We start from the raw sequence: 22,678 nt of genomic DNA on the forward strand, positions 1-22,678 counted from the left end.
AGTAAATTACAATTAACTAAATGGAGCAGAGGTAAAAATAGGTGTCCTATACCTAGGAGCCTGTGACCATTTACTATGACTGTAAAATAGTTTATATGTCTTTTATTAATAAATGATTTCCATCTCTTTAGTCCTCACTGTAAGGCAAGTATTTCATCCACCCAGTTGTTGATTTACTTTCAAAGCCTATAAGAAAGTTATCGGCAGGGTACTAAATGTTGTCCCATTACAAAGGATGAAAACGGAGAATACTTACAACAGTTTTCTGATCTTAGAACTCAGTTCTTTCACCAGAGTAATGTCAGTCATTTAATGTCAACTGTGAATACAGTGACCAGAGATCACAGAGCTAGCAGAGCCAATATGCCTTCATCTCAAATACAGGATGTCACCATTGAACTGTCCTTCCACAGGTATCTCTCTGCTGCACCCCAATTCATGCCCAACTATTGCAATCACCTGAGCCAACTGTGACTCATTCCTCTACTGCAGAGCTCTCACCAGATGATTCAGAAACTGCAGTCACAAACATGTTCAAGCGATAGAAGAATGACCATTTACATCCACTTCCACAGCAAATGCCACAGCTCATGTGCCCACACAGGTAAAAAAGAAAAGGCAGACAACAAAACCTTAATAGCAGGAGTCTAGCAGCGCAGTTTCACCAGACTGCAAGTCAGAACGGAAGAACAGAATGGAAGGCAGTGAAGCAATGTAATGACTAGCCCCTGGTGATCAGTGGTCTTGGCAAAAAATTAGTAAGAACCAATGAACAGCCTTCAGAAACACAAAGAGAAGATATGGTTAAAAAGCCAAAGAGAACACCAAGTTCAGGAAGCTCCATCAAAGAGATGATTAAAATGTTGAGAGGGGGCTGGCCCTGTGGCGCAGCGGGTTAAAATCCTGGCCTGAAGCGCTGGCATCCCATATAGATGCCGGTTCTAGTCCCGGCTGCTCCTCTTCTGATGCAGCTCTCTGGTATGGTCTGGGAAAGCAGTAGAAGATGACCCAAGTCCTTGGGCCCCTGCACCCACGTGAGAGACCTGGAAGAAGCTCCTGGCTCCCGGCTTCAGATCGGTGCAGCTCTGGCCATTGCGGCCATATGGGGAGTGAACCAACAGATGGAAGACCTCTCTCTTTGTCTCTACCTCTCTCTGTAACTATGTCTTTCAAATAAATAATATATATCTTTAAAAAAAAAAGTTGAGAGAGAATCAGTAACAGGTGTGTCAAAGGCAATTAGGAAGGCCAAACAGTCTGATTTGTGTGTATGCGTGTGTTTGTTGTGTGCCCTTCTGAGTTAGGTGCTTTTATTCACAAGTGGGTACAAATTACACACTTCCTAATGATGTTGAGTACAGCAGTGGTGATGCGAAAAGAAACCTGGAACCAAGGACTCACTGGGTTCTGTTTCTAGCTCTATTACTAACCAGCCCCCAGGCACGTGATTTTACTCAATTAAATCTGAATTTACTCATGACACACACTCCCGAGCCTCTCTATCTAGATCTCTATAAAGTAAAACTGTAAGTTCAGATCTCTGCTCACTAAACTAAAATCACCAGATACAAGCCGAGGGACTCTACTTTTCTAGATCTGGAGTGAGTTTGGAAAAGCAGCAGAAGATGGCCCAAGTACTTTGTTCCCTGCTATGCATGTGGGAGACCCAGATGAAGCTCTTGGCTCCTGGCTTTGGCCTGGCTCAGCTCTGGCCATTTAGGCCACTTGGGGAGTGAACTAGTGGATGGAAGATCCCTCTCTCTGTCTGTCTCCAGCATACCCCCTGACTTTTAAATAAATCTTTTTTTTTTAAATCACAAACATGAAAATTTTTCACAAAATACACAAGAGACATTCAAAAATTTGTGGAAAAAGTGTGTCATGAAAAAATAAGGATGATTGATTTTGAAATTTTTTATACCAAATAAACTCATATTTTAATTCTATTATTTCATAATTTTTAAAAAATATCTTCATATATGTTCTGATGCCTTATTGGGATTTTTTATTGGGACTCAAAAATTTATTTTATAGTTGAAAAACATTATACTATGTCTAGCTCTTTTAAAATATTTTGAAATCTGTAACTGATTAAAAAGCCTTAACTTTATGCTTCCTTGTGGTGATGTCAATTAGTCTGTAATAATTTATTTTATCACAGCTTTCTGGGACCTCCTAAGAGGTCTGTGAACTGCTATTGCAGTGATTTGATTTTCATTTATAAGAGATGGTGTTAGTTATCCCCATTTCCAAGAAAGCTTTTCTCTATGCTTAAATTAGAAATCAGGTATGAATTGCAATCTTTTTGGTCTGTCATAAAAGTTTTTTATTGCTTTTTTCAATAAACCATATTATTATTTCAAGGCTTTGATTTATCTAATTTTGTGAGGTATCCAGGGAAATAGGATGTCTGTGAACAGTAAATTAACAATACTTACTACAGTTTGACAGCTAATTAACTTCTCCCACACTGGGGAGGTTCTTCAATAGTATTTCAGCTTCAGGACACAAGATACTCATCTTACTCTGAAGATCTGGAATGACAAACAATTAAAGGCTCTTAGAGTCTGTCAAGAGCAACTTATTCCAGAACTGGAAATCTGCCTATATTTCTACCCTGAAATATATGTACACAGCTACTGCACAAACTCCTGGAACAGGACAGAACCTGCCCCTCTATTATGGGCCTTTGTATCTTAATCTTTACTTCAGGTTCTTGCCCCCACAGAGATCAGAACTCAAAGCGGAAGCCTAAACACAGCACACAAATGAGAGCAAGATTTATTTACAAGAGAAAGAGGGAACACATGCTGAAATACCTGTCATGCGTGGGCCAGTTGCCTATGGAGGAAGGCAGATGGGGTAGGGAGAAGGCCAGAGGATTCACAAGCATGGTCAGAACCAAAGAACATTGTCAGTCTCTTCAATGGTATAAGAGTTGGTGCCCGGTGTGCCGGTGCTGCTAGGTGGAGGATTAGCCTAGTGAGCCGCGACGCCAGTCGGGGTGCCAGATTCTGTCCCGGTTGCCCCTCTTCCAGGCCAGGTCTCTGCTGTGGCCAGGGAGTGCAGTGGAGGATGGCCCAAGTGCTTGGGCCCTGCACCCACAGAGACCAGGATAAGCTCCTGGCTCCTGCCATCGAATCAGCGCAGTGCGCTGGCCGCAGCGCGCCGGCCACGGCGGCCATTGGAGGGTGAACCAACGGCAAAGGAAGACCTTTCTCTCTGTCTCTCTCTCTCACTGTCCACTCTGCCTGTCAAAATAAATAAATAAATAAATAAATAAATAAATAAAAGAGTTGGTGCCCTAATTGAATATACAAATGGAGTGTGGTCAGGGTAGAGTTTGGTGTGCGTGAGGCTGTCTGGGATTTTCATGGTTCCTCTACGTGAAGCCTAACTTCCATGTGTCCATCATGGTGTCCCCTCCTTCCTGGGCCCACATGAGACACAGGTTCATCATGGGAAAGTGGGCATAGTAGATTGATAGGTAAGGGGACAGAGTTACAAGGCAGGTCTGGAAGGAGTTCCAGCTCACTTACCACTATCTAACTCCCTGCTTGGTTCCCGCATACCACCACTACTGGAACTCTTTAAGAGTTACTCGGAAAAACAATCACTGTGTCAAGGGATTTACTCCTGACCTGACAACTCTGACTTCTGAACAACAGGCAGAAGACGCATCTCCTTCCCCTCACAGTCCTCAAAACGTTTGCAGACCACTGTGCCGACCAAAACATCTGCAAGTTGCACATCACTGCTTCCTACTGTGTCCCTCCCATAGCGTGTGTTTTCTAGGGCCCTTTTCATCTAAGTCTCCCTTTTTTGACCTACTAGGGTTCTAGGAATGTTTAGTCTTTGGAGGAAAAATATTGTCTTTGTTCAGGAGTATTAATTCCTCATTTATAATTTAAAACCAAATGTTTATTTTAGAAAAGCTGAAGATTTTGCTTCCTACTGTATAAGGACTTACCAGGCACCTCATATTCCCTTCCTGACCTTTTCAGTTAGTGTATTATCGCTCTCAGGCAAAGACAATGTCATATTCGCCTTTGACTCCTCAGCAGCTAACGAAATGCCAGGAAATGATGAACGCTCAATAAATGTTTGCCTTAGTTAATGAAATCTAATATACCTCAATTGAATGTTAGAAACCCTGTCATCCTTAATTAATTGCAAAATAAACATATCTCTAGTCTAAGATCTACAAATGAATCAAAGTCTAGATGTGTGACTATAACAAAGAGGCATTTTGTATGTAACATGGAAATTCTGTGTCACTATTATTTCTCCTAGTAATTTTTCAATCACATAAAATAACACTATTTTGCATGATAATATCATTTTCACTATTTTTAAGATTATTTACAAAGCTAAAGGGCCTAATCCAGTAGTTACACTTTCATCCCTATTTTATAAAACATTATAGTAGAGGTATATTTTTCTTTAAATTTTCTTCTTAAAAATTCTGTTGTTCATTACAATTTAGCTATTAATAACAACATTGAAAAAATATTTCAACAAACATCTTGCATTGTAGACAGTTCTCAAAGCACTTCCACAATCTATGGCATTATCAGTATAGTATGAGTAGGTAGAGTTCTCTAATCTTCTTTGCTTTTCTACAAAGAAATAATACAATAACCTTTAAAAAAAATCCTTGGCCTAAGAAATATCCCTTTGTTGTGGGCTGGCCCTTGGATGGGATTAGTCATTTCTTGTCACCATGTAAGAAGGAGGAATTCAAGGAGACAAAGGTAAAGGTGGGCAAGGAAGCATGATTTATTTAAAATGGAAATACACACATTGGCATGAGTGTAGGCAAGCTGGGGATAGAGTGAGTGGCCATCAACAAGATTCTGGGCCACACTTTCATACTATCTGGAGGTACAGAGAGTGGTATCTGGGCAGGGACTAACTGAATATTCAAAGGAGGTGGAGTTGAAGCAGGGCTTGAGTGCCATAGATTTCCTTGTCCTTTCTTGGAAATCTTAAAAGTGCCATGTGTCAGGTGCACGATGAGGATGGGAGTGTTGGCCATGGCAATTTTATTACAATTGAATTATATGAATTAAAGTTCATCACAGGAATGCAGTCTGCACCAATATTGAATAATTTTAGCTGACATTAGATCTAAGTAGTGAAATCGCAGAAGTGGCAGTTTCCCACTACACAGAATAGGGGGAGTATTAGGCAGTGCGCGGAAGGCGGTTCACGGCAGTGCACAGAAAGGGAAGTTTAGGTGGAGCACAGAAGCAGGGAAGTGAGGAAGGTGGGGGTTGGGTGACACAAAGAAGTTGAGTGGTTAGGGCAGCTCACTCTGGGCTGTGACATTGGTCAGGCTGCTACATGTAGGCCAGGGTTGCTCTGGGCAGGGCAACCGTGCGGTGCTGGCAAACCTCAGCTCCTCCTGGCTAACACTACCTCCTTGCCTACGTCATGGTTAGCCTACAGTTGTCACATTTCAAACTTTGTTTTTGCCGAGCCTAAGAGGAACCCCTAGAAAGCCCCACAGAAATCCAGATAATAATCCCTCATATTTGTAACTGGTTATTCAGGTCCCACAGACCATTCTGTAACCTGTACAGCTTCAACAATGAAATTGTGGTAAACTTTGTGTTTACATAAATCTGGAACCTCTTCAAAACATGTCAGTCAAAATACCAAGGTGACAAGCCACATAACAAAGCAACCATGTAATCCAGCCTAATGACTCCTTCTGCTGTTAGTTCCTGCTTTTGAAATATCAGACTACTACAAGGGTTTTCAAACTAAAAGTACTCACCTCTAGCCCCACAAAAGTGATTTGGCTGGTGTTGGTAGAAACATGGGGCGAAATGGCATCTAGGAGTAATTTAATGTCCTAAACAACGACATTTCATTCAAGAAATACGTATTATCCCCCTATATAACAGGCATAACATAATTTTAAATAAGTTTGAGTTAATTAAGCTTCTTCATATCTTTACTCATAATATGGCACATTTCTGAGAATCAGAGAATGAAGTTTGCTGGTCTAGTATGCAGTCGATATTACAGGCCGAATTACCAACTTTCAAAATATCAGTTTTGTTATTTCTAATCATTTTTATTTCTTTTTCCTTAGCTAAGCCATAATCTTGGTTAAATCCTTAGGACTTAAAATTTCTCATGTTATGCTTTTATCAGTTTCCATGGCGTTTGTATTAATGTTCTCAAGTGACATAGCATCAATAGGAGATAGAGATGATAGATTAAATAGATAGACAGGTAGATAGACAGAGATAGACAAATGAACATATGGATGGATAGATGGACAGGCAGGTTCCCTTTCCAAATGACTGCAACAGCTGTGCGCTGGGCCAGGCCAAAGCCAGAAGCCAGGAATTCAATCCACATCTCCTAAATGGGTGTCAGGGACTCAAGTACTTGAGCCACGACATGCTGCCTCCCAGGGATTACATTAGCAGCAAGCTGGGATCAGAGGCAGAGTAAAGACTCAACATTAGGCACTCTGATGTGGGATATGAGGTACAAAGCAGTGTCTTAACCACATTTCACTTTAAATGCAACCAGATTTTGACACTTACTTGAAATTTTCAAAGTATTTACAAAAAAAATCTATGTAGAATTTTTTATAATGATAAGGCAATCGCAGAATCCACAATAAATCTCAAAACTAAATTTTTCCAAGGATATGGACTGAATTCAGCCATGTTTCATCAGTGAGACTTCTGCCAATCAAATATCATGGTTTTGTTAACAGGAAAAAATTATCAATGTTTCTTAAGGAAAACAATTTCTCAAGGTGGAATTCTTAAATCCAGAATTATATACATATAATATTTCAGGTTTCAAAAGAAAATAGAGCTGGCACTATAGCGTAGTGGGCTAAGTCTCCACCTGTGGCGCCAGCATCCCGAATGGATGCCAGTTTCTCTTCAGATCCAGCTCGCTGCTTATGGCCTGGGAAAGCAGTGGAAGATGGCCCAAGTACTTGGGCCCCTGCACTCTTGTGGGAGATCTAGAAGAAGCTCCTGGCTCCTGGCTTTGGATCGGCCCAGCTCCGACCATTGTGGCCATTTGGAGAGTGAACCAGAGGATGGAAGACCTTTCTCTCTGTCTCCCTCTGTCTGTAACTCTACCTTGCAAATAAATAAATAATTTTTTTTAAAAAAGAAGAAAATACTTAGTTCACAAATCAAAAAAATAATAATTTTCCCTGCGTTTCTGTTTCTATATTTGTTTGTCAAAAAAGTTGAAATTTTAAAATGGCATTTATATGAAATCATTACTACAGAGACAATCAAGCAATAGGTTTTGGGAGCAGAGGAAACAAAGACGTAATATAAAAAATACTGATACATGACAGGAAGTGAGCAGGTGACAATCATTGCTCTGGCCAAATTAGTTCCCAGACAGGTTCTCAAATTAACGATAAAAGGTGGCAAAATAGTCAATATTTTTTCTTCTGCAGTCTGCTGAATTTTTCATATATTTGTATCAGTTCTAAAGATCATCAAAATTTTTCTCTAAAACAGGTATTGTTACATGGCATACCACAGACAGTCTATGTCTATATAACATATTCATAGGTTCATATATTCTTTTAAAAAATCATTCTGGAAATATATCCAAGGGCAAAACAGACTGTCCTCATCAATCTTTTAGGCTAGAAGCGTTGTTATATATTAATCTCAAATTAAATCATTGCAACACTGCTAAATGTTGAGAGGTGAGATCCAGGGCATTACAAAATTGTGTACCCAATGTGACCTGCTCGGAAGTGAGAAGGTGATCAAAGGCTGGTTGTCTAATGAGCACCTGCAGAGACCAAGCTGAGGATGCAAACAAAGTCCTAGTTGCTTGTTTTGTTTATTTGTCACATTTTTTATTATTGGAAAGGTAGAAAGACAGAAACAGAAATCTATCCATTGACTCATCCCCCAAATGCCCACAACAGAAAGGATTTGGCTAGGCCAAAGCCAGAGCCCAGAACTCAGTGCAGATCTCCTATGTGGGTGGCAGAGACCCAAGGAAATGAGTCACTTCTGCCTTTCAGGGGGTACATAAGGAGGCTGAAATTAAGCAGAGGTGGGATTCAAACACAGGCAAGCTGATATGGGATGCAAGTGTCTCAATAGATTCTTAACAGCTGCACCAAACATTTGTCCTGGTTTTGTTTGTTTTTTTAGAGGTCTTTCTGCCAGATTGAACTTGATTGATTTAATGTTATATTGTGCTGTCCCTAAGGAAAGAAAATGATTTTTAGCAATCAAAGCGTTCTCTTGACCTTTGTGCAAAATTAAGCCTTTAAGCAAAGGACTATGATGTAAATCTTTTCTTTGGGACTCTTCCCTAAAACCATATCAAGTTTCTATTTTTCAAAACGCCCTACTATATCATAAAACAGGTTTGGACAGAATGATAAAAGTGGATGTTAAAAAAATCACCTCTTTTTTGTATAATAAAATATTTATTATGATAAATGGTCTTGTTTTGAGAAATTACATGAAGAGAGACATAATTCATAGACAGAATGAATTTACATATTGCAGAAACAGCAATATTTTTTTTGACAGGCAGAGTGGACAGTGAGAGAGAGAGAGAGCCTTTGCCGTTGGTTCACCCTCCAATGGCCGCCGTGGCCAGTGCACCGCGCTGATCCGAAGCCAGGAGCCAGGTGCTTCTCCTGGTCTCCCATGGGGTGCAGGGCCCAAGCACTTGGGCCATCCTCCACTGCACTCCCGGGCCATAGCAGAGAGCTGGCCTGGAAGAGGGGCAACCGGGACAGGATCTGGTGCCCCGACCGGGACTAGAACCCGGTGTGCTGGTGCCGCAAGGAGGAGGATTAGCCTAGTGAGCCGCGGCGCCGGCCAGAAACAGCAATATTAATGTTACCCATCAAAAGGATGACATCTTTCTGTCATAGATATGTCTGCCAATGTAAAAGTATTTAAATATCCCCAAACTTCCCAATCCTGCTCAACTCTACTTAGAAGTTTAAAGATAAACTTCACTTTAAAAAAAATACATAAGGCTAGGGCTGCACAGTGAGTTAAAGCCCTGGCCTGAAGTGCCGGCATCCCATGTGGGCACTGGTTCTAGTCCTGGCTGCTCATTTTCCAATCCAGCTCTCTGCAATGGCCTGGGAAAGCAGTAGAAGATGGCCCAAGTTCTTGGGCCACTGCACCACCTGGGAGACCTGAAAGAAGCTCCTGGCTCCTAACTTTGGATTGGCTCAGCTCTGGCCATTGCAGCCATTTGGAGAGTGAACCAGTGGATGGAAGACCTCTCTCTGTCTCTACCTCTCTCTCTAACTCTTTCAAATAAATAAAAAATAAATCTTTAAAAAATACATAAGGCTAATACACCCGAATTTGTCTGCATTATAAACTGAACTGTGTGAATTTCAGTTTAAATATTTTAGAAATCAAAGGGGGATAAGGTTTTCAACTTCCTTCCTTTGTCACATACCTTACCTAGTGTTGGTTACTAAGCAACGTGGATGGCCTCTGCATAGCCACACTTAGATTCAAAGAAGCATTGCTTTGCCTGGGTGGTCTAAAGGGTTTAGTTTGAAGGGAACACTGACACTTTCCTGGTTCCCTTATTTCACTGGTCCAGTTCCTCCCCACCATTTTCTTTCACAGTCTTTACCATCTCCCACATCTTTCTCACCTTCCTATTAAAGACCCTAAGAACATGCACTCATCTTCTAGTTAAAACAGGTACTATCAATCTCCATTTCTGAATATCAAGGAAAGAGGCTAGACCTTATTTTTCCACTCCAAGGCCACAAAGCAAGAAATATAGAAAAACAGGAAACTTCTGGCATTATGGTAGATTGTACTCATGCAGACCCCAAAGTCCCAAAAATTCTGAATAAAAAATGTCACAAGGGTTAGAAAGATAAGAAATATCCAAACCATTAATTAACTAAAAAATGAGGTGAAAACATGATTTGATGATGTTTAGGGGATGAGAGAATCAAAAGGAAAGAAGTCATGGTTGTCCCTGATTTTTGTCTTAAATTTCACCTATCATATCAATAAGTGTTTTCTATTTTTATCATTATTTTTATTTAATGTTTATAAATAATGTTTAAAATATTTTTATTATTTTTCATGGTAAATATATTAACTTTTTATTTTTAATACTTTGTAAGAGTTAATCAGAAGAAGTATGATTCTTAAAGGAATGAGGGATTTTGTAATTCTTTTAAAAAATGTTAACTAATGTGAAGCTTAGGAGAAGACACATTTTAATAATCACTAGAACCAAACAAAAGTAAATTAATATCCACAGATTCCAATTTCTACTGACTTCACTATAACCCTGGGAATTTCAATTGATATTTCTCTGTCTCTATTTAGTCATTTGTAAAACCAATATAATAATATTCCTAATTTACTTCTAATGTCAGTAGGAGACTAAATTAATGTTGGTAAACAAATTTCCTTTGGTTGAAATACTAGATAATTATGCATTACTTTAGTGTTAATTTAGTGTAAGACATTTAGTGATTAAATCTGCAACATTTCAATGTCTTTTCAAAACTGATTTTTAACTGACATAAAAATTGTACAGATTTATGGGCTACTGTATGATGTTTCTATCCATGAACAACTTGAATAATGTCCAAATCAGGGTAAACATACCTGTCCCCTCAACCATTTAACACATCCATATGAGGAAAACATCGAAAATTTTGCTTCTAGGTTTTTTTTGTTTGGTTGGTTGCTTTAGAGAAATACACATTATCATCATCTATAGTTGCCTTACTTTGGAATGAAACACCAGCACTTCTTCCTTCAATATAACTGTAACTTATTGCTGGTTAATCAACCTTTCCCCTCTGTCCTCTCTCACAGCCTCTAGTAACTACTGTTATACTCTTAACTGATGTAAAATAAACTTTGTCGTATTCCACCTATGACTGAGATCATATGGTACCTGCCTGGCTTATTTCATTTAACACGATGACTTCTGACTCTATCCATGCTGTTCTTTCAATGGTATTCCACTGTATATCTGTACATTTTCTTTATCTGTTCATCAGCTGATGGACACAACACTTAGGTTGTTTCCATTTCTTGGCTATTGTGAATAATGCTACAATAAACATGGAAATGCACATGTCTCTCCGACATTTTGATTTCATTTCCCTTGGATATGTACTTAGTAGTGGGTTTGCAAGATCACACAGTAGCCCTATTTTTTTTAGAGGAATTTCCATTATATTTTCCACAATGGCTGTACTAATATACCTTCTCACCAACAGTGGCCAAGGGTCCCCTTTTTTTGTCACATCCTTGCCAGCACTTGTTATCTTTGGACATTTTTGCAATAGCCATACTATCTGACATGAGGTGATAACTCATTGCAGTTTTGATTTGCATTTCCCTGATGATTAGTGATATTGAGCATTTTTTTTCATGTGCTTGTTGGCCACTTGTAGTTCTTCTTTTGAGCAATGTCTGTTTAGATATACTGCCCATTTTTAAATCAGATAATAACTTTGATATTGAGTAGTTTGAGTTCCTTATATATTATGACTATTAACCCCTTGTTGGATGTGTAACCTGCAAATAATTTTTCCCATTATGTTTTCTCTTCTCTCTATTGTTTACTTTGCTGGGTATAAGCCCTTTAGTTTGATGAAATCCTGTTTGTTTGCCTTTGTTTCTTGTTTTTTGGGGTCTGATCCAAAAAATCCTTGCTCATCCCACTGTCCTGTGCACCTACTTTATGTTTTCTTAGAGTAGTTTCAAAGTTCAAGGTATTTTTTTAAGATTTATTTTATTTATTTGAAATAAATAAGAGGCAGAGGCAGAGAGAGAGAGGTCTTTCAGCTGCTGGTTCACTCCCGAAATGGCCACAACGGCCAGCAATGAGCCGATCGGAAGCCAGGAGTCAGGAGCTTCCTCTGGGTCTCCAACATTGGTGCAGGGGCCCAAGGTCTTGACCCATCTTCTACTGCTTTCCCAGGCCATAGGAGAGAGCTGGATCAGAAGTGGAGCAATTGGGACTCAAACCGGTGCCCACATGGGATGCTGGCGCCGCAGGCAGAGGCTTAGTCCACTGTATCACAGCTGGCCCCAGTTCCAAGTCTTAATTTAAGTCTTTACTATATTTTAAATTAATTTTATACATAGAGTGGTGTAGTTTTATTTTTCTACACATGAATACACAGTTTTCCCATACTCATATATTGAAAAGATTGTCCTTTCTCCAATGATCTTGTCAAAGATCAGTTGGCTGTAAATGCATGGATTTATTTCTAGATCCTTATTCTGCGCCATTAGTCTGTACTTCTGTTTTAATGACAATAGCATGCTTCTTTGATTACTGCACCTTTGTAATATATTTTATATTTTATTTTATTTTATTTTTTGTATTTCCACATAAATTCTAGTTGTATTTTCTTGAATTATAGGGAAAATGTCTTTGGTAGTTTTGATAATATATTTTAAAGTCAGTTAATGTAATGTCTCCTGTTTCACTCATTTGGCTCAAAATTGTCTTGGCTATTTGGGTTTTTCTGTTTTTGTTTATATTTTATTTTATTTTATGTGGTTCCACATAAATTCTAGTAGTATTTTCTCAAATTATAGGGAAAATGTCTTTGGTAGTTTTGATAGGGATTGCACTGACTCTGTAAATCACTTTAGATGGTATGTACATTTTAACAATATTGATTCTTCCAAACCATGTACAAGGGATGTCTTTTCATTCATGTACGTCCCTTCAGTTTCTTTTATCACTGTTATATAATCTTCATTGAGATGTTTTATCTCTTGTTTAAATTTATTACTATACATCTTTTGTACTTACTGAAAGTGGGATTGCTTTCTAAATTTCTTTTTCAGATAATTCACTATTGGCATCTGACAACACTTCTGACTTTTGCACGTTGATTTCATATCCTGAAATTTTCATAATTTATTTGTTAATCCTAACAGTTTTTTATTGTGGTCTTTGGGGTTTTCTCTATATAAGATCTGTGACAATTTGACTTCTTTCTTTCTGATTTGGATGTCCTCTCTTTCCTTCTCTTATTTAATTGCTCCACCTAGAATTTCCAGTACTATGTAGAAAAAAAGTAGTGAAAGTGCATATCTTTGTCTTGTCCAGATCTTACAGAGAAAACTTTCAGTTTTTTCTCATTTAGTATGATGCTAGTATTGGTTTCTTAAAAGTGGCCTTCATTATGTTGAGTAACATTCCTTCTATAAATAAATTATTCAAAGTTTTTGTCATGCAGGGATGTTGGAATTTTGTAAAAGATTTATTTATTAATTTGAAAGGCAGAGTCACAGAGAGAAAGAGACAGAGATTTTCATCTCTAATTCATTTCCCAAATGGCCACAACAGCCAGGGCTGGGCTACGCCAAAGCTAGGAGGTAGGAGCTTCATGCAGGTCTCCCACATGGGTGCAGAGTCCTAAGTACTTGGGTCATCTTCCACTGCTTTCCAAGGAAAGCAGTGGATCATAAGTGGAGCAGCCGGGACACAAACAGGCACCCATATGAGATGCCATTCACAATAGCCACAAAAACAAATACCTTGGAATAAACTTAACCAAGGATGTTAAAGATCTCTACAATGAGAATTACAAAATCTTAAAGAAAGAAATAGAAGAGGATACCAAAAAATGGGAAAAGCTTCCATGCTTATGGATTGGAAGGATCAATATCATCAAAATGTCCATTCTCCCAAAAGCAATTTATAGATTCAATGCAATACCAGTCAGAATACCAAAGACCAGCTGGCAATGCGGCTCAACAGGCTAATCCTCTGCCTGCGGCTCCCGCACCCCAGGGTTCTAGTCCCGGTCGGGGCGCTGGATTCTGTCCCGGTTGCTCCTCTTCCAGTCCAGCTCTCTGCTGTGGCCCGGGAGTGCGGTGGAGGATGGCCCAAGTCCTTGGGCCCTGCACCCACGCGGGAGACCAGGAGAAGCACCTGGCTCCTGGCTTCTGATCAGCGCGGTGCGCCAGCCGCAGCATGCCGGCCGCAGTGGCCACTGGGGGGTGAACCAACGGCAAAGGAAGACCGTTCTCTCTGTCTCTCTCTCTCTCTCTCTCACTGTCCACTCTGCCTGTCAAAAAAAAAAAAAAAACCAAAGACATTCTTCTCAGATCTAGAAAAAATGATGCTGAAATTCATATGGAGACACAGGAGACCTCGAATAGCCAAAGCAATCTTGTACAACAAAAACAAAGCCAGAGGCATCACAATACCAGATTTCAGGACATACTACAGGGCAGTTGTAATCAAAACAGCATGGTACTGGTACAGAAATAGATGGATAATCCAATGGAATAGAATAGAAACACCAAATATTAATCCAATTTTAGTATATGTGCTGCCGAAGCGAGCACCAAATATTAATCCAAACATCTATAGCCAACTTATATTTGATCAAGGATCTAAATCCAATTCCTGGAGTAAGGACAGTCTATTCAATAGATGGTGCTGGGAAAACTGGATTTCCATGTGCAGAAGCATGAAGCAAGACCCCTATCTTACACCTTACACCAAAATCCACTCAACATGGATTAAAGATCTAAATCTAGAGAACATCGTATGGCTTTTCAAAATGACAACATTACTTCTGTTAATTGCCTACATCAAAATATTATTTCCTCAATTTGAAATACTTTGTACCTCATTTCTTACATGTATCTATTGATTTTGCTTTTAATTTTACCCAAATCAAATATTATTAAACTAAGAGTATTCATTGTCAATTAAATATACTGATCAATATATTTTAAATGAGCTTAAATGCTGGTCTCATTTATCTTATTTCTTCAAATAGGATGTGACTATGGCTATGTGTGTGCATATGAGGATATTTCAAAAGTTTATGGAGACATGGATTTTAAAAACAAGTTTCATGCAAAAACATTTTCATGCAAAAAATTGAAATTAATGAATAGTTTTTTCATTATATACATTTTGCAAAAAATCTTTACCGAAACGTCATATGTGTGTGGCAGAGTTAGATGAAAGAGAAGCTCAGCGTATGTGTGTCAGAGGTAAACTTCTTAACAAATACATAACTGATATAAATATATCAAGACAAACCAAACTAGGATACAAGTGTTTAAAAATAAAAACGCATGCTGTCTTGTCATAGCCCTTCTTTCAATGATTTAGCAGAAAAATTAGTAAAGTTATTTTGTCTGTGCTTTATTACAGTGCCACCTTTTCCTAATACTCCAGTCTCCATTGTGCCTCATGGATTTTCTTCATTCTATGTTCCCAATGATCAGATCTCCTTCGGAGAAGAGATAATGTGGAGAAAACAGTCTTAAAATTAGCTTTCCGTAAGAGATGACAGAAAATGTCAATGCAAAGTAAAAGATAACAGAAGATGTAAAGACAGCACATCAGGATTGCTAATCCAGAGCATCTTCCTGTCTTTTTTCATAAAGAGAGGCAAAAGTTGTCAGTCCACTAATAAAGGTTTGTTAAGATTTCAGCATTCCAGGAATTGTGCTGAGGGACATTTGCAAAGTCTGCCTTCACTAACTGACGAGTGAAGGACATTACACATTCTAGGGATGCAGACAACCTGTATCCCAAGCTCGGTCCATTTAAGAGCATCTGTGCTCATTATTGGCCCAGTCCCTCTGTTCATTTCCGTAGCCATTAACCTAGCTACATGTCCTTTCTCATTAAGTCTCTCATCAAAACATTTTGTTGGTGCTCTGGGGAAATAATCAGGTCCCAATTATCCACATGACGACCCTATGTCATACATTGTCCTTTCATTTCTCCTCCACTAAATCAAATAGTGAATGAGGAAGAGTTGCATGACATAATGCTGGAAAGATGTGGTAAAGTTAGATTGTGGAAAGATTGAAATATTACATTAAGGAATTTTTTTACCTTATGAAGGATGGCAATGAAGAGCTATCAGAAGTATTTGAGCAGTGAAATGTAACATTTAATTATACTTAGAGGAAATATTTAGAATATATTAAAAAAAGATTGAAGTTGAAGCAGAGAGTATTTTAATCAGTTAGGCAGTGATGAGGACAAAATTGAAATAATGCTATTGGAGATGAAGAGAAAAGTACAGATGAGAGAGAGATTTCAGTGTTAGAAGTTGGAATAGTCAGAGATGACCCAAATCTTCAAACCAAGTGACTAGCAGGGGGTGTGGGCTGGGCAGAAACAGAAGCAATATAATAAGTATTTGAGGCTTTACAAGCCAGCAAGTCAATCATGGGAGACTAGAAGAGAAAGACAATGAGAGTCAGGGTGAGTGAAACCACAGAGAGGGCAAAGGAGGTGCACAGAGGTTGTAGAACAGGAGAAAATATGAGGAGAGCAAGGGGTGGAGAAGTGAACAAAAAACTTACCATCATAGGAATTGAAAGTAGGTAGGAAAATCAAAGAAACAAAGGAGGGCATGAGCATTTGGGCTAGCTGTTAAAATGCAAGTTAAGATGCTGGGGCTCCATATCCAAGTGCATGAGTTCAATACTTGGCTCTGGCTCCTGACTTAGCTTCCTGCTAATGTATCAGAACTGGGAGGCAGCAGCGATGCTCAAGTAATTGGGCTCCTGCCCCCTATGTGAGAGTCCCTGATTTGGGTTCCTGGCTACCAGTTTCCACCCGGCCCAGTCTTGGTTTTCATGGCAATTTGGGGAGTGAGCCAGAAGTAGGGAGTGTTCTCTAAATAAATAAACTCAAATAAATAAGAATTATAAATAGAAAGAAAGAAATTCAGGAAGGAGTTTAGTAGTCTCAAGGATGGCCAAGGGATTGAGAAGGATGAGGATAAAGAAGAGGCCGAGTCTGTGGCATAGTGAGTAAAGCCACTGCCTCAGTGCCAGCAATCCCATATGGGTGCGGGTTTGAGTCCTGGCTGCTCCACTTCCGATCCAGCTCTCTGCTATGGCCTGGGAAGGCAGTGGAGGATGGCTCAAATCTGTGGGCGCCTGCACACATGTGAGAGATCTGGAAGAAGCTCCTGGCTTCTGGCTTCAAATCGGCACAGCTCCAGCCATTGCAGCCATCTGGGGAGTGAACCAGAGGATGGAAGAACTTTCTCTCTCTCTCTCTCTCTCTCTCTCTCTCTCTCTCTCTCTCCCCCTCTGCCTCTCTGTAACTCTGCTTTCAAATAAATGAATCTTTTTTTGTGTGTTTTTAAGAAGAGAAAAAAAGGCCAAAGGGTTGGCCCCAGAGAGTGAGTGTGCAGCTCTGATTAGCCGGGCAGATTATCCAATTTTCAATTTTTTCATGTTGCTGCTTTTCTCTCTGGCAATGAAAGATTGCAAGCTGACTCTAGGGACTCATTCATCACTGCTGGATATCATCATAGACCCTTTCTTTTGTTTTATAGGCTATTTGCCTCTTGAACTCCGACTGTGTAACCAATGTCTGATAATCACATTTACTTTAAAGAACTGTGAAATGCTAGGTACCAAATGTCTAAATGACATCGCATTACAAAATTAAGTCTTTTCTAAGTCACATTGCTTGCTGGAATGAGTAAAATATTTCTTTTCAGAACAGAACCTTGATTTTCTGGAAAATACTTTCTCTGTGCATGTACTTTTCTAGGAGTAAATGCCAAATGATATGTTCAGAAATGGCCATTTACTTCAAATCAGTGAGTAGCCTCTTTTCATTCATCTTAACTTGCAATAAGTAGCACAGCCCATATTATCTAAGTAGACATGTGCCCCTAAAACACACAAAAGGGTTGCCAGCAGTCTTTGCCATGTAGAATTTAAGTCACCTTTTGTCTAGCAAAGAAAATGACCACCAATTGCCCAGTTAGTATTAGAGCCAGCTTCATGATTCTATGTTGTGGTTGGAACATATTTTCTTCAAATGAGTAGACTGCCAAATGCTGATGTGATGTGTTTCATTATCAGAAGTCGATTTACTACCAGGCTAATGTGAGTGAATCCTCCATGAGCCCTTTCTATATCACTTGTTATTACAAAATTTGCAGAAGTGAAATATTTTAAGAGTGGTTACCTAAGAGCATTGTCTCTTTCCATCTTGACTTCAGAACCCCACTGCCCAACTGTGACATTTTCCATCCTGTCTGTTGGTGTTGAGGTCACAAGTATCTTTGGAATCCAGTCAAGAGGAACTTAGGTTTGGGAATCATTTAGTTTGAGACACCACTCTCATGTTATTGTAGATATTCTAGTGAAGGAGTAGCTTCAAGGTATGCTCCCACCACTCTCTCTTATGTGAACGCCCCTACCATATCAACAGGAAGAAGGGCCAGAGGTCATTCTGCAATGCGAATGCACCCCAGAGAGCCAAGCTCCAGAAGCATGCAGCTGGTGCCAAGCCTGTCTGGGTAAGCAAATCTCACAGTTCCCATAAGAAAGGAACTTGACAGTGAATTTCCTAAACTTAACAATAATCCTAAACCCTTACATGGCATGAACAATAATGAGTTGCAACGCTAGAAGAAACTTTTCAAAGTAGCCAATAATTTTTTTTTAAACAATTGTTTTCTTTTTTTATTTTTTCTTTTTTTGACAGGCAGAGTGGACAGTGAGAGAGAGAGACAGAGAGAAAGGTCTTCCTTTGCTGTTGGTTCACCCTCCAATGGCCACCACAGCCGGCACACTGCGGCTGGCGCACCGCGCTGATCCGATGGCAGGAGCCAGGTGCTTTTCCTGTCTCCCATGGGGTGCAGGGCCCAAGCACTTGGGCCATCCTGCACTGCACTCCCGGGCCATAGCAGAGAGCTGGCCTGGAAGAGGGGCAACAGGGACAGAATCTGGCGCCCCGACCGGGACTAGAACCCGGCGTGCCGGCGCCGCAGGCGGAAGATTAGCCTAGTGAGCCACGACGCCGGCCATATAATGGTTTCTTATATCCCTTCCCCAAACAAAATATTCCAACAGGCTGAGGATTAGCCTGTTGAGCAGCGACACCGGCCAGTAGCCAATGATTTTTTAAAAAGACAAATTTTAGTCACATATGCTATAGGAAAGACTGAACTACTTTTCCTTTTTATTGAAAAAAATGTATTACATCTGCTCATCACACAAAGTGGTAATCAAAAAATATGTGGCCAAAACACATAGGAAAAATATATTACAGAGGGGAGTCCATCAGTTAATAGAAATATTTTATCACTTATTATTTTCCTGTATTCTGTGGTGCTGATAAGTGTGCAACCTTTGCAAAGGGCCCCACACTCAAAAGGGCCATGTGCTTTGTTTAATGCTCTATTTCCATGATCTCCAAATTCTTAATTCTTTTTAAACAAGATGCCACAGTTTCATTTTGCACTATATCCCACAAATTATGTAGCTATTCCTGACTATAACTTCTCCAATGGTAGTGAGAAGAGACCCAGAAAAATTTTAATGCACTAACTGAAATGAGAAATCACAAGATATACATAGGGAAATATTTCTTAGCCTTTCAAAACTTATATCTTTAGGATTTTTTTATTCTGAAAAACTGTACACTTTCTCATACCTAATATTAATTTTATAAATGAGTCTCTTCTTTTTCCTTAAAGACAGACCCCTGCCCCCACACATCATGTAATTTTTGGGTCCCACAAAACCTCTACCACGTAAGTGTTCTTCAGGCTTTAGTTTTCCAGAACTGAGTTAACAGCTGACAGATGATTCCCACTCCAATCCTTCCCTTCTGTCTAGCTTGTGGTCATTTCCTAGTCTTTAGCTTTTACTTACAGCAGAGATTAGGAGGAAGCTGGAGGGAGGAAAAACACAACCTGGCTGATTCTCTCCATTTGTCAAGAGCTCCGGAATCAATCAGGACATGGAGAAGATGAAGGGTAGGGGCTTTGTGTTGTCTGCAACTTTCCTTTGAGAAGGTTAACCCTGTATCTTCATTGCCAACCTCCAGCAGTGCAGAGTGGTGTTTATTTGCCTAATAATATCCTTATCCTGTCTTGGCTACAGCACACCTTTCAAGTGAAGGGAAACATTTCTGAGTTGTGAATTCCCTTGCTCTTTTCCTTGTCTCTATTGTGAGCTTGTTATGGTCGGGAAGCTGGAGATCCATAGACTGCTCATTAATTCAGCTTGAGAAAGGGTGGGTGTGGGTGAACAGCGCCAGAGCTTAGATCTGTGTGACCTTTTTTGTTCTCCTTGCTCTTTCCGTCTACAGTAGTGACAGCCCCTAAATTCAATCTCACATTGGTAGAGTGCTCTCCTAAGCTTATTTCAAGGCTGAATTCACATACAATTTTCCCATTTTTTAAAAGGCAAAATAGATTTTCTTAAGCATATAATACTTGGAAGATACTCACTCTTTTGGATGATGTGATGGTTTGTTTCTACACAGTCAAGTTTGGTTTTCACCCATATTTCACATAGTTAGTACTGTGTGTGCAAAAGGAAAGAATGTGTAACACAATGATTAAGCTCTAGTTTTCCTAAAGAAATTGATTATTGGTAAATTCTAAAGAATTTGAGAGGAAGCTAGGTGGTAGTGCAAGGTGTTTTTTCAATGTATTAATTTTCATTTTTTTAAAAAATGAGGTTCTAAATTAGATTCAGATTGCAAATTACAGCTTTGTATGAGCTCCCCACCGCCAGCTAGTGAAATCCTCTGGCTTCTGGGGATGAAGCAATTTGGCTTCCTGTAATAGGACTGCAAGAACCTTATTTCCCACTGGTAGAATAATGTGTGTGCAGCCTGAAATGCAGGCATCCAACATTTGCTCTTTGACTAGGTTACCAGTAGGGATACACGAAATACAAAAAAAAAAAAAAAAAAAAAAAAAAAAAAGTCAACCAAAAAAACAGGATTGGAAAAATAGTAATCTGCCTGTGCTTTTCAAATGTATTCTAAATCCTACCCTCCAACTCATCTTATTTGATTCTTCATATGTGGCTCACAAAATTGTATTTTCTTTTCTATAAAAAGGTTCAACCTTCTGGATGATTCTGAGCATGTGACATGCACATAGTTGGCCTATCTCATACCCCAGCCACACAATGGTAGATGCTTTAATGCTTTTTCTCAAGGTAGAAAATGAAGATTTTTTTTGGTTGAGGTGTCTACAATCTACTGCAGACTGCTTGATGACAAAACATGTGGTGATTAATCGCTATGCATATTCCTTGTTGAGCCTGTAAGGTATAGAACAGAAACTGGCTAACAGGACACAGCTTCCAACTTTAAAAGTTACATGTATTCCAGTTGACTGCCTGACTTCACACTGGATCAGGAATTTCTCCCACTCTCTAGGGGATATTTCGTCAAAGGAAACTGTTGATTCAATCATTCCATGTAGTTTTCCAAAATACCTTCCTCCTCAGAATTTCTTTGAAATCCCTGCATAGATTCAATTAATTGAACTGCTTCTTTTGGTTACTTGGGGCTGGGAGGAGCATACAGGAAAAAGAACAGATTTTCTAACAGTTTATCAAAATTGTTTTGCCTCATGTGGTTTCCTGTTGCCCTTTCTGCTGTGTCTTTGAGTATTTGGAAGCAATTTATGTTGCACTGAGACTGTTTTCCTTTCGGAAGTTCCTGCATTTGAAATTCAAATCTCAACTGTCAGCAGGCTGTTTACTCCAACTGTGCCTTTTCATAAGGCCCTTAGCAGGGTCCCTTATGGCATATTCCTCAAACCAGAAGATTTCTTACTCCAAAAGCCCAGAAGCCTCCTATTCTAGCTGGTGGGAAGAGAGAGGTTTAAAACAGTAGGCTAATCCTTCTTGCCTTCAGTTGGCAGTTACCACTGAGAGTTCTTTGCCTCAAATTCAGGTCATATCCTCTCTGGTTCCACATACTTATTACAGCTTCATTCCCTGGTTTGTCTTTCTCATTTCTGTGCCTGGGTTGGTAGCCTCCAGCTAGAATGAGGATTCAGGATTACTAACTACCAGGAAAACTTTCTCAGTCTCTTTTTCCTCCTCTTTTGGCATCAAACTTCCTATGACATAGGGTTGGCAGTGCTTTCTAAGAATAAAAATTATGAGATTGTTTCTATTTTTAAAATTTTTAAAATTTCATTTAAGGTATATATACATTTCATGTATTTCATGTATACAGATTTAGGAACATAGTGATACTTCTCACCCTATCCTCCTGCCTGCCCACGAACACACCCTTCCTTAATTTTTATGATGATCTACTTTCATCTTTCTTTATACTTTATAAAGTATACACTACACTAATTAATGAGTTCAACAAATAGTATAAAAAAAAAAACCTCTGTTCCTCAACAGTAGAGACAAGGAATGTAAACAATCATTGAAGCTTAAATGTCAATTTTACTCATATACATTACATTTTTGGTACTCTGTTACCAAAGATCAAGGAAATAATATGGCTTTTGTCTTTTTTGGACTGGCTTATTTCACTAAGTATAAGGGTTTCCAGTTGCATCCATTTTGTTGCAAGAGACAGGATTTCAATATTTTTTAACTGCTGAGTAGTATTCCTTAGTGTATATAAACCATAATTTCTTTATCCAATCATCAGTTGATGAACATCTGGGTTGATGGGTTGATTCTATATCTTATCTATCATGAACTGAGCTGCAATAAACATGGGGGTACAGATAATTTTTTCATATGCTGATTTCATTTATCTTTGGTAAATTCCCAGGAGTGGGATGGCTGGATCATATGGTGTATCTATTTTCAGCACTCTGAGATATAGCCATATTTGTCTTCCACAATGGCTGTACTAGTTTACATTCCCACCAACAGTGGAT

Source organism: Oryctolagus cuniculus, chromosome 5, assembly GCF_964237555.1.
Source record: "Oryctolagus cuniculus chromosome 5, mOryCun1.1, whole genome shotgun sequence".
NCBI lineage: Eukaryota > Metazoa > Chordata > Mammalia > Lagomorpha > Leporidae > Oryctolagus > Oryctolagus cuniculus.